Raw genomic sequence first — 11181 nt, 5'->3', positions numbered from 1 at the left:
ATTACTTTTAGGCACTAAAGTTAAAGGACCAAAGGTACATGGGACCAATTTTTCAAGGAGTTGGTCTCTTCAGTTACACATGCACAGTTCATTAGTGCTACTGCATTGCATGTGTAAAACCACACGAGCACACATAGGACTAGACTGCCAGCCTGGACTGGACCCTGAAAACTTCCATTTTCAGGGTGCAATATTCTGCCTGCAAAGACTTATGCTTCCGTTTCTGTGACCACAATTATCAGATGTTAATTGTTAGATGTTTACTTGATTTGTACCCACAACTGTTAGACATCTAATTAGCAACATTTGCACTCTGAGTGCACAAAATTATGGCCACAGTTATAAAGATCACTATTGAAAGTCCAGTCCCAAACTGCATGCACAGCTCAGCATCTGTGTGTACAATCTTGCAAAACTGACGCACCTGCCTAGTTTGACATTGCCCAGGCTTAATCTAGCCTGAGCCCAATTAGGCCACTGTGTTGCACCTGGGGTGTGTGTTAGACTTAACTGGTGATCAAACTCAGCTGGGGAGAAGCTGGGTCTTCACACAGGAAGGAGAACAGGACAGTGAGAAAGGCCAGGGAGAGGAGAGCTAGAAGAAAGGAAGTTGGGAGTTTCACCTAGCTAAGGGTGAGAGATACCTCAGAGGCCTGAAGTTTGAAGCCAGAACTAGAGGTCCCAAGCCCAGAAGAAACCTGGGAGGCCACAGCAGTGAAGCCTTGGGCAACAGGTTGTGTTGTCTCTAAGCCAAGAGAAAGATGGAGGCAGTGAAGCCCAACAAGCAGCAACAGTAAACCCTAAGGGCCATTTGGAGTGAAGTTTGTGGAACTGCATAGAGGAGCTCCACAAAAGAAGAGGTTCCTGTGATAGCCTCTGAGGAGTGGAGACTCCAGGGAGAAAGCCCTGGGAAGCAGTCCTCTGAAATAAATGAAGAAAGAACTCTGCAGGTATTTGGCTGAACCCCAGCGAGAAGCCCTGAGGTAAGCAGCCCAGGAAGCTGAGGATGTCAGGGAAAGCCCTGGGTACAGAGAGTTAAAAGGCAAAGAATACAGGAGATGGTAATTCTTATCGTAGCAGGCTTGAAAGAAGGTTCAGTATGGAGCTGAGACAAGAACCAAGATGGTGGGAGACAAAGGGCTCTAGCTGAGCCTGAGACAGGGTTTGATAAAGTACTGGGCGTTGAATGGGACTAAAAGTACTGAAGTGGAGATTTCTTTGAATAGTCGACATTGCAGATCCTGGGTGAGGACGTGTGGGTTTTAGTAACCCCCAAGAAGAAGGGCTGAGACTGGAACATGGGTATTGTTTTCTGTGAACTTGAGACTGGAGTACCCTGAAAGGGATGTAGAACTAAAGCTGGCCTCAGGGCTGAGTAATGGAAGATGCAGAGCACTGTGGGACCAGAGTTACTGTGGCCTGAGAGTGTGAGGAGGAAGAAAGCCTGCTTTGCTACACCCGGACGTGAGGGGCTACACCTGAGGTGAGTCAACCCTTCTGCAGTTTTCCTTGAACACATATCCCATCAAATAATAATCCCAGTATACTCAAGACAATAGATAGGTAAATTGACACCAGCTGCCCCTGAATCTGCCCCTTTATTTCTAACTCTATTGAAGAAAACTGTGACTGAGCATCATTGAAAAAAGAAAAGGAGTACTTGTGGCACCTTAGAGACTAACAAATTTATTTGAGCATAAGCTTTCGTGAGCTACAGTGAAGTGATGAAGTGAGCTGTAGCTCACGAAAGCTTATGCTCTAATAAATTTGTTAGTCTCTAAGGTGCCACAAGTACTCCTTTTCTTTTTGCGAATACAGACTAACACGGCTGCTACTCTGAAACCTGAGCATCATTGAGCTACAGTGACTTATATCAGGTGAGGATCTAGCCCAATGTGTTTTGCTGGGTAACTAGGACAGGCGGACAGGATAGACAAATAAATACTCATATCATCAGGATTGGCTCTACCCTCCAGACATCATAGTCAAAGAGAAACAGCAAAATAATAGAGCTGGTTTACTTTATATGTTTTTGACTCCAAGGGGAAGGCATTTTCTACTTGGGGCAATAAAATCCCTAGAGCAAATTCTGAACCATGCCGATGGGTATAGGCATAGATTCAAAAGCCAGAAAGGACCACTGTAATTGTCTCATCCAACCTCCTGCACAACACTGGCCATAGAATTTTCCCAAAATAATTCCTAGAGCATCTCTCTCACAAAGATATGTTCTCATCCATTTTGGAGATGCTCATATTCCTTTATCTAATAGATTTAATGGATAGGAAAATAGGAGTTATATGAATATGCAAAATGTTTTATTAGAATAAATCCCATAACTATGCGACTTTATGGCTAAATTGATTGAATGGGTTATTCACTAAAAATAGTTTTTTAGTTAATTTGTTTGCTTCCAATGTACTGTGTCCTGTCACCAATCTGCTCCCCAAACTCCAACTAGATTCAGACAATGTGACAGCAAGGATATGGAGCTATAATCTGTATAGGTTCATCAGCTCTTTTCAATAACATACTCCTTCCTAGCCAAACATTTTGAGCAGAGATGAGAAGGTGGCGCGAGGTGTGCATTAATGCTGTTCAGAACAAAGATACATGATGGGGTTGCACAATAGACAGGGGGCTTGTATTTGAATTAGACATTAGCCTAAATGACAGTATTGTTTCTTCAAAATGGGGGTGGGGGAGTAGGAATAGGAATTGAATTTGGAGATGGATAAGAAATTTGGATTTAGATCTAATTCTGGGTTTGTATTCCAGTCTGTCCTTGTGGGTAGTTTGATCCAGAATTTTGCTTCCACAGGGTCTGGTTTTTAATTAAGAGCCTTACAATGAGGCTTGTGCATCACAGCTATTGTACATTAGCATTTCCATTTTGCCAGCTGAAAATGCTAATATTTAGGGGAGGTTGTAACAACAACAACATGGAAATATTAACAGGAAACAATTTTGATGCCACAGGAAATTATAGCTATGATGGCACTTTCATATTTTATTAGTAGAAGAATGAATGAGGCTTCTGCCTGTCCAAACTTCCTCATCAATGATGGGAAGAAATTGTATTTTAGACTCTGTAGATATATTTGTAAACATTATGCTTTATAATAGAAAGTAAGCATTGTTTGAGAGCTCTGCTCAGAAGGATTCATATTTCTTCCATATCAATTTTAGCAGTTGTTGAAAGGTTTTGAAATTGACTGTTTGCAAAAAAAAAAAAAAAAAATAGAATAACCCTTTTTCTAGCCAGTTCTTGTTAACATGTCACCTTACTTAGCCTACTCTGGTTACAGAATTAGCATCCACATTGATCATTAGAAATAGGACCACGGGCTGTAGGACAGGAAGGGAACTCCTGGGTCATAAAGTCCAGTCCCTTGTTGTTGCAGACAACTCATCATATAAACCCAGTCATAAATTTATCACACTCTAAGTTGCTTGCTGCTACTGTTCCTTTTGGGAGGCTGTTGCAGAACCTCACTCCTCTGATGGTAGAAACCTCCTTCTCATTTCCAACTTAAATTTATTCGTGACCAGGTTGTAACTATTTGTTCATGTGCCGACATTGTCCTTTAGCTTAAATAACTTCTGCCTCCTTGGTGTTTACCCCTCTGATGTATTTATATGACGTTATGTGGGATTTACTTACACGGCTTCTGTAGTCAAGTGTGGTCCAACTCATGAATTCATGGAGAGCTTGCATTGAACAACTGCATTATTTTAAACATTGCATAGCAATGAGAGCCTGCCCTTAGCTTCAGGCAGCCACTGTTTGAGAACCCCACCTTCCAAAATGGAGGATGACCTTTACTCTCTGCACCCAATAGCAATAATAGCTACTCCGCACAGTGAGGCTATATCCTCCAACTGCTTTGGTGTCTCACATCAGGTGCCTGGAACTGCTATCTGGATGACCCATACTTTACTGCAGCTGAGACTTGTATTGGGACTTGTGTGGCCTAAAGGCAGCTGTTTTATTGGGTGAGCCAAAATGGATCCTCCCCATGCAGAGCTGCTGTGTTAACCTTTTTTCTGCCAGAAATCTCTGGATCCATGTGCAGCCTGAAAAAGGTGTGGGAAAGCTTGTGAACTATGATAATTTGAGGATTGTAGTGGATGAAATTCTCCATAGCTTCTAGGACAACCTAAGGGCTGAAGTAAATCCTATTGCCCCTGTGTCCTCGCCATGTGAAATAGGGGAATTGCTAATAAAAGGATTAAATGTCCACTAGCCATGCCACGTATATGCTCCAAAACCAGACACCCTGCTGGGTGCAAGTTGTCTCTGCCCCCACTATACCACTGGTCTAGACATCCTTCACCTGCTTCCCATGCACAGAGTACTGCATCAAGTCCACCAGGAATCAAAAATCTTCCATTCCCACAGAGGTATGGGCAGGATTTGACATGAAATGGAGATCTATAAGGAACTGACAGGCTTAACCTGCCTCAAACTAACAAGTTCCCATGTGCACAGAAATAAAAAACCTGGGGAAGGGGAGAACTCTTGAGATGATCAGACACTGTAATATGGTCTTTGTATCCTCCTCCATTAGACAGACAAATATGGTTAACAAATGGGAACCACAGCTATATATTTGTTCTGTTCCTAATTTTAATGTATGTTTATGTAAAGTACCTAGGGACTCTGCTAAACACTTTGTACAATAAAAATAAGCCAACTTTAATACATCTCCAAAGATCACATTTTAACAGGGAACTTTGCAGGAGAAAAACATGGTTGTCTGAGAAGAAAATGGAAAATCACGCCCCCCCCCCCAAATCTGAGGTGGTCAATCAATTATCAATCAAATCAATTATCAGTGCTAAATTAGAATGTTACTTATTACTCCTGAAACTAGAATTCATTGGATTAGGTAACTAATAACAAAGTAGCACTGTGATTTTATTTATGATAAAACAAATTTACCTACTGGGAAGAAATGGACAGATAAAGCCATATGTAAGTAGAGTATCAGCTCTCTGAGATGCTTGATAAATGCACTTCAACACTCTAAAGCTACAGAGTTTCATGTAGAGTTCGCTACAATGTATTACAAGCATATTATGCTTGCTTTACAGTAGCAAAGCCAACAAAATGAAGGGGTACCTGAGGAACATAGCTCATGGTGACACTTTCTTGAGGTGCCCAGAACTCTAAGCCAGTTACTCTACCATCTCAGTAAGAGAGCTTTGTTGAAGCTTGCGCGTCAGTTCCCTGTCACGCCAGTCTGTTTGCCTCACCAACAAACTCTGAGACACTGCCAGTCTTAATCTTGCCTTGTGAGTAACATGTAGTGAACCCCAAGAACTGCTGGAAGAGCATTCCTCTGCAGTATCCAGCCCCTGTCACTGGACACTCTCAGAAACTACTGCATCCACTTTCTCCAAAGAGAGAGAATATACACAGGTCTGTTGGCTCAACTGGGGATGCACACCTCATTTTAGAGTAACCACACTGATATGAATTTATAATGGGAACATAAGATCGGCCCAAACTGGGTCAGACCAAAGGTCCATCTAGCTCAAAATAAGATTAATGAAGAACAGAGATTTGAGTGATACTAAACAGAGATGATAGAAACAGAAAATGTAACCATAAAAATGGTTTCTAGAGTCTAAAATTTTATCCTAGTCTCATGCAATTTCTCACCTACAGTCAGTTCTCAGCATCCTCAACCCACATAGTTGGGAGATCCACCTTTCACAGATTCCAAGTTCACTGGCCCCTTTTGTTCTTTAAGTAATGGATAACAAAGGAGTCCCCTTTCTTCCATTTTATAGTGGAGAAAAAATTTGAAATGTATTCTTTGAAAAGCAAGTTTCCTCTCCTCTGCTGCTTATTATTCAGGATGCAGGCAGCAAGCCCCTTCATCTTCTGGTCAACTTGCTTTTTCAATTGGCTTGATTACTTTGTTTAGATGCAAATGTATTATTATTTTTCTTGTAATTAAGCCATGCGGTTTTCTCATGTGCTTATTAGCTTGTTCCATGTGGACAGGTAAATCCACATTTCTTTCAGCTGCCTCCAAAATGTATTTTAAGAACATATTTCCAGAATACTTACTTACATCACACCATGATATTCACCATCAGCATGTCACCAGTTCTTGTATGATACCTTACAAGAGGCTATTAGGATAAATATTCTGACAGTATGTTGGGCATAGTGAATTTGTCAGACTAGCTATGATTTAATGTTTCATAGCAGTGAGTTGGCATAAGGGGGCTTTTAGTGCCACACTTATCAAAATGAGAAGGCATGTTGAGGGAAATGAAATCTGGATGGTAGATTTATTTTCAGATTTGAACACTGCAGAGCTCATTCTCCTCTCGCTTACACTAATTTCACCCCATATCACTCCACTGACTTATGCATGATTTGAACTCTGTGTGAGAGGAGAATGAGGATATGGAATTGTGGCTTTTAGCTACATCCCCTTGGTAGAGCTTGTACATAGTTCCATTACCTGAGAGGCAGTATCAGGAGCCACTGGACCTCAGAAAGGCAGTGGATGAAATGCTAGCCCTATTGAAGTTGATGGGAGCCCTTATGTGGATGGCACAGAAGGAGGAACTTCTTGTACCCTTTTGACCTTATGTATGCCTTTAGAGATTGGCCACACCCTGGACTCTCCCTTCTACTCCCATTCTTGGACCATGTTACTTTCCTTTTGGGTCCCTTCCCTCTCTTCTCCTTACCTTCCACATCAAAGTGAAAGTTTCTGATCCTCAGCTTCCAGGATCTGTACAGCTCCTTTCCTGCCTACATCTCTGCTCTCATTTCCTCTACCTTCACTTCATCCAAGTTTCCCCTCTAAATACACTCTTAGTATTCTCCTTCCACTTCTGTGGTCTTCCCTTTTTCCATGATGCCTCTTCTCAATGGAGCAGTCTCCTCCTCCTTCTTGAGCACAGCATGAGTACTGTCTCATCATTAAACCTCCTCTTATAACATTTGTTAAGGTGAAGATTTTGAACAATAATCCCCTAAAGAAACATTAACCCTTGTTAACCTTGTAGTGCCATTTTGAGATTGGATCTTCCAGTGTTTTCATCTAGTGTTTTAAGGCCAAAGTTTTCAAACTTGGGTGCCTAAAGTTAGGCACCCAAATTCATAATTAGTTACCTAAATAACTGGCCTAACTTCCACTCACTGATCTCATAGACTTCAAGTTTCTGGTTCAATCCAACAACTCATGAATAAGCATTGAGGGACTGGGCCTTTGGTCCCCAAATTATTAGAAGAGGGACTTTGTTTTCACTGATCACACTAACGCTAATAAATAAAGGCATTATCGAGCCTCATAAATCAGGAAAATGTATTGTTCTGGATTAGAAACTTTGCTGAAAAAAGCAACACCAATCTCTTAAAAGATATTTAAAATAGCTATAAATATTTGTTGCAATGAAAAATGTTAGTTATCGCAAGAAATATGTGGTGGTGGTGGGGAATCAAAACTAGTACTCATTCCTACAACCCCCAAGGATTTTACTTTTGTAACTGATGTTCATACTGGCAGACTGTCTATTCATCAATGGGAGTTTAAGGTAAATTTTCTAAACCTAAACATTTCCATCACAGTCACAGATATTTATTCCTTCTTCCTATTCCCTTATCAAGTATGCAAACACATCATATATTAAAGTATAGTCAAAAGCCTACTGTCTTCAGTGGGAGACTTCCAACTGATTTCAGTGGGCATTGGATCAGACCCTTATACCATATCCTCTGGTCATGCTAGAAAGCCAGCTGCAAAGATGCTACATGCTATCAGAGGGTAGAAAGTCAATGTTAGTAGTGGCTTAAGAGTACCTGGATTTTCATTTTAAAAAAAAATCAACCCCACCAAAAGCCCCATCAAACTACTGTATGATATTCATTGACTATCACGAAATGTAAAAAAAACAACTCATCCTTGAACATAGTAAGATTTTCCTTTTTTTTTCCCGGATGTAATAAATTAAACATAGTATGAAATGCAAAAAGATTACATTGAGACATATAATATTTGACGGTTTAATTCATTTTTCTAGTGTATAAGACACAAGGCTATTAAATTTTTAAAGCAGTGATCTCCTGAAGTCCCTACTTTATGAGGGCTTTCTTCATAAAGATAAATGGTTTCCTTGCCAAATCAAATGCAGATTTGAAACAAATTAAGTTAATGTTCAACGGTACAAGGTAGAATGGATGGGGGGACGGTTTTATTTTGCATTGTAATAACCATATACACCTAAATCAATAGCTGTGGGGGGGAAAAGGCAATAATATCACATAACTGCAGGAAATGAAATATAGTGGGATGGGGGTGAGGGGAGCAGGTTGTAGAATGAACGGATTTGTATTGGAATAATGACATTTCATTAAAAAGGGAAGGAGTGCTATTGAATATAAGTCCATACCAGTAAATTCTGTTTCTTATAATAACACTTGAGATGAGTTAAAATTGGCTGGGTATTGTGATAAAGTATCATGCTGTATTCCTTACTTCTATTATGTTTATGTTAAAAGAAACATTTCAAATGTTAAAGTGGCAGTGCATGTTTTTCAAAGTGCTTTCTCTTTCTCATAATGTTTCATTTAGCTTGTTATATTATCCTGTGATTCACCACTGGGACCTTAGAGAGTTTATCATTTTCATTCTGTCATATGCTCATATCAAAAAAAGAAAATGTGAATCCAGGTCTGGTGAGAGGTGTGAGATTTGACAGCTCTGCAAATGAAAGCCTTCTCTTTATTCATATGACAGGTACAGCATGCGTGGCAATGGCACATATCTTTGGCAAAAATAGTTTGCTCTCACTGATAGATGGATAGACTGATAGATTCTCAGCTAGTGTAAATTCAGTGGACATCCATGGAGATGTAATGATTAGCACTAGATGAGGGTCTAATATGGATGAGGGTCTGTAATCTTTTTGAAAGTTCTTAAATTGTGGTTCCATTTAAGTTAATTGCAAAATTTCTATTGACTTCACCAAGGCCAGGATTTTACCCTTAGGGTATGTCTATGCTACAAATGAAGTGGATTGTAGCATAGGTAGGCATGTTCATGCTCGTTTTAATCTATCTTGGATGGCTTACAATAGCAATGTAAGGTGACTCCTCCTTGTTTTTGTTGATACAGACTAACACAGCTACCACTCTGAAATGTAGACATGGTAGCTTCAGCACACGCCAGCAACCAGAATACAATACGGTGAGCCTGGGTACATATTCTGGCTCTGCTAGCCTATGCTGAACCCTGTGCCAACACATGTACACTGTTGTTCCCTATGCCAGCTAGATCGAAACGAGCACTGGTATGCTTACCCATGCTACAATCATTCCTTCACTTGCAGTGCAGACATACCCTGGGTTCTTACGCCTTCCTCTGAGCATCTGTTTCTGTCCACTATGAAACAAGATACTGGACTAGATGGACCTTGGATCTGATCCAGTATGGCAATTCCTATGTTCATGTGTTCCTATATTAAATCCCACTAGGGTCTGTACTGAACTTGACCCAGAGACTCAGAGGTGAAGGGATCTTCTATTAAACTAATTCTCTGAGTTAATCAGTTCCTTAGAGCAACCCCATTCCACCCTCAATGATCACTCTTATCTGGTTATTCTTTAACTTGTATAGGAATTGTGTTGTATCCCTTTGAATAGCTCATGAGCACTCTAGAGGGGGCCTCCCTGTCTTGTATTGCAGAAGCCAACAGAACCATGCTAGAGCAGCACTTTACATATGCAGGTAGGCCTCTCTTTCCATAAAGTTAGTAAACATGGATATTTGGCTGTATCTGTGTGATTTCTTTATATTCTTAATGTTGTTGTGACAGGTGTTCCACTCATTACTAGGATGGCATCTCCTCCTAGTTGTTCTGAGGCATAGCTTGCAAGGTCCATGCCCTTTCCCATGGTTGCATGCTGTCCTCTGCCTCTCTCACTCCACAAGCTGTTGCTGCCTCTTCATGATTCAGCTTTCGGCCAGGTCACTCTACACATTTTTCCCTTGCGGAGTACCAAAGTTTTCCCATTCGCTGCCTTGTAGTGCCACTCCCTCAGCAGCTGGCAGGGGAACCCCGGGCCTGCCCTTTACTTTGGGTTCCAGCTCAAGGCCCTCCAGCTAGCAGTCAAGGTCTGTTCCCTTCTAGACCTTACTTCCCTTTCCCTAAACCCTATCTCCCCCTCCTTTGCTAGCCCAAACACACTTCCATTCTCCCAGGGAGTGACTGCAGACTTTCCCAGCTGCCCCATTGGCTGTCAGTTTCCTACCTTTATAAGTCCAGCCCTGCTCCTTCCTCCTCAGCTGGGCCCCCTCTCTCAATCAGGGCTTACTTAGCTACCTGATTCTTTTCAGCTATGGCCTGTTGGGTTAATTAGCCCCCTTCTTTGTCTTCATTAATGCTTTCAGGGCAAGTGCAGAGTGAACACCCCATCAGAGCTGTCTACAGATAAGAGACCCATTTTCTCTTGGTGATGCACTATTGTATGTTTAACATTTTCATACAATTTCCACCCAGCAGGGTAAGTACCAAAGTGGGCATCTCTTGTGGTATTTCTAGTATGATCAGTTGCAGAAACCAAGTTTTGTTCTTACATTTAAAGGTCTGAAGCTCACTGAAGTTCTGACATTTTGGATAAGATTTGGATTAGCATCTAAAACATCTGGTTGCTTATCTAACCTAGGCCTCTGAAAGGCTGGAGGCTGCCACAACACTAGAGGAGATCCATTTTTTATTATTATTTGTGGCTTTTGGGCTAATTCTTTGGAATACTTATCTGAATGTTCTTTTGCACCCAGTTTCGTAGTGGAACCTGCCTGCATATACCTGCCTAGTCACATATCCTACATAATTTGTGTTTGTGTGTGTGTGTGCGCGCCATGCACAGCCAATGATCCATCCCATAGTGTTTAGCCAGTAGGGGGGCTTGCTTTGAATTATTTTTCTACTCATTATAAGCTATTTGCTTGTAGTTATCAGTGTGCAGGGTTTTTTTGGTTCATTTGTTTTAATAGGCACAGGTCAACATTTTTCTCAAACATATTTCAGATACTATTCTCATCTCTTGGGGTGCACTGAAAGAATGTAAACTGTACTTGAGATTGTCTGACTTCCTTAGCTCAGTTCAAAATGAGAGCAGAATATGAGCTCACTGAAGCAAATCAACTT

General features: G+C 41.0%; 1 long non-coding RNA gene across 1 annotated transcript; it reads left to right on the top strand.

Moving 5' to 3' along the window:
- The first annotated feature begins 393 nt into the window (after window positions 1-393).
- Window positions 394-5480, top strand: LOC122456339. Its single transcript, XR_006275207.1, has 2 exons — window positions 394-1483; window positions 3771-5480. It is a non-coding gene; the product is annotated as an uncharacterized LOC122456339 (long non-coding RNA).
- Window positions 5481-11181: the final 5701 nt, after the last annotated feature.

The sequence above is a fragment of the Dermochelys coriacea genome, chromosome 12 (genome assembly GCF_009764565.3).
Source record: "Dermochelys coriacea isolate rDerCor1 chromosome 12, rDerCor1.pri.v4, whole genome shotgun sequence".
Lineage (NCBI taxonomy): Eukaryota > Metazoa > Chordata > Testudines > Dermochelyidae > Dermochelys > Dermochelys coriacea.
Note: the sequence above shows the minus strand (reverse complement) of the source record. Positions and strands in the feature narration are given on the sequence as shown.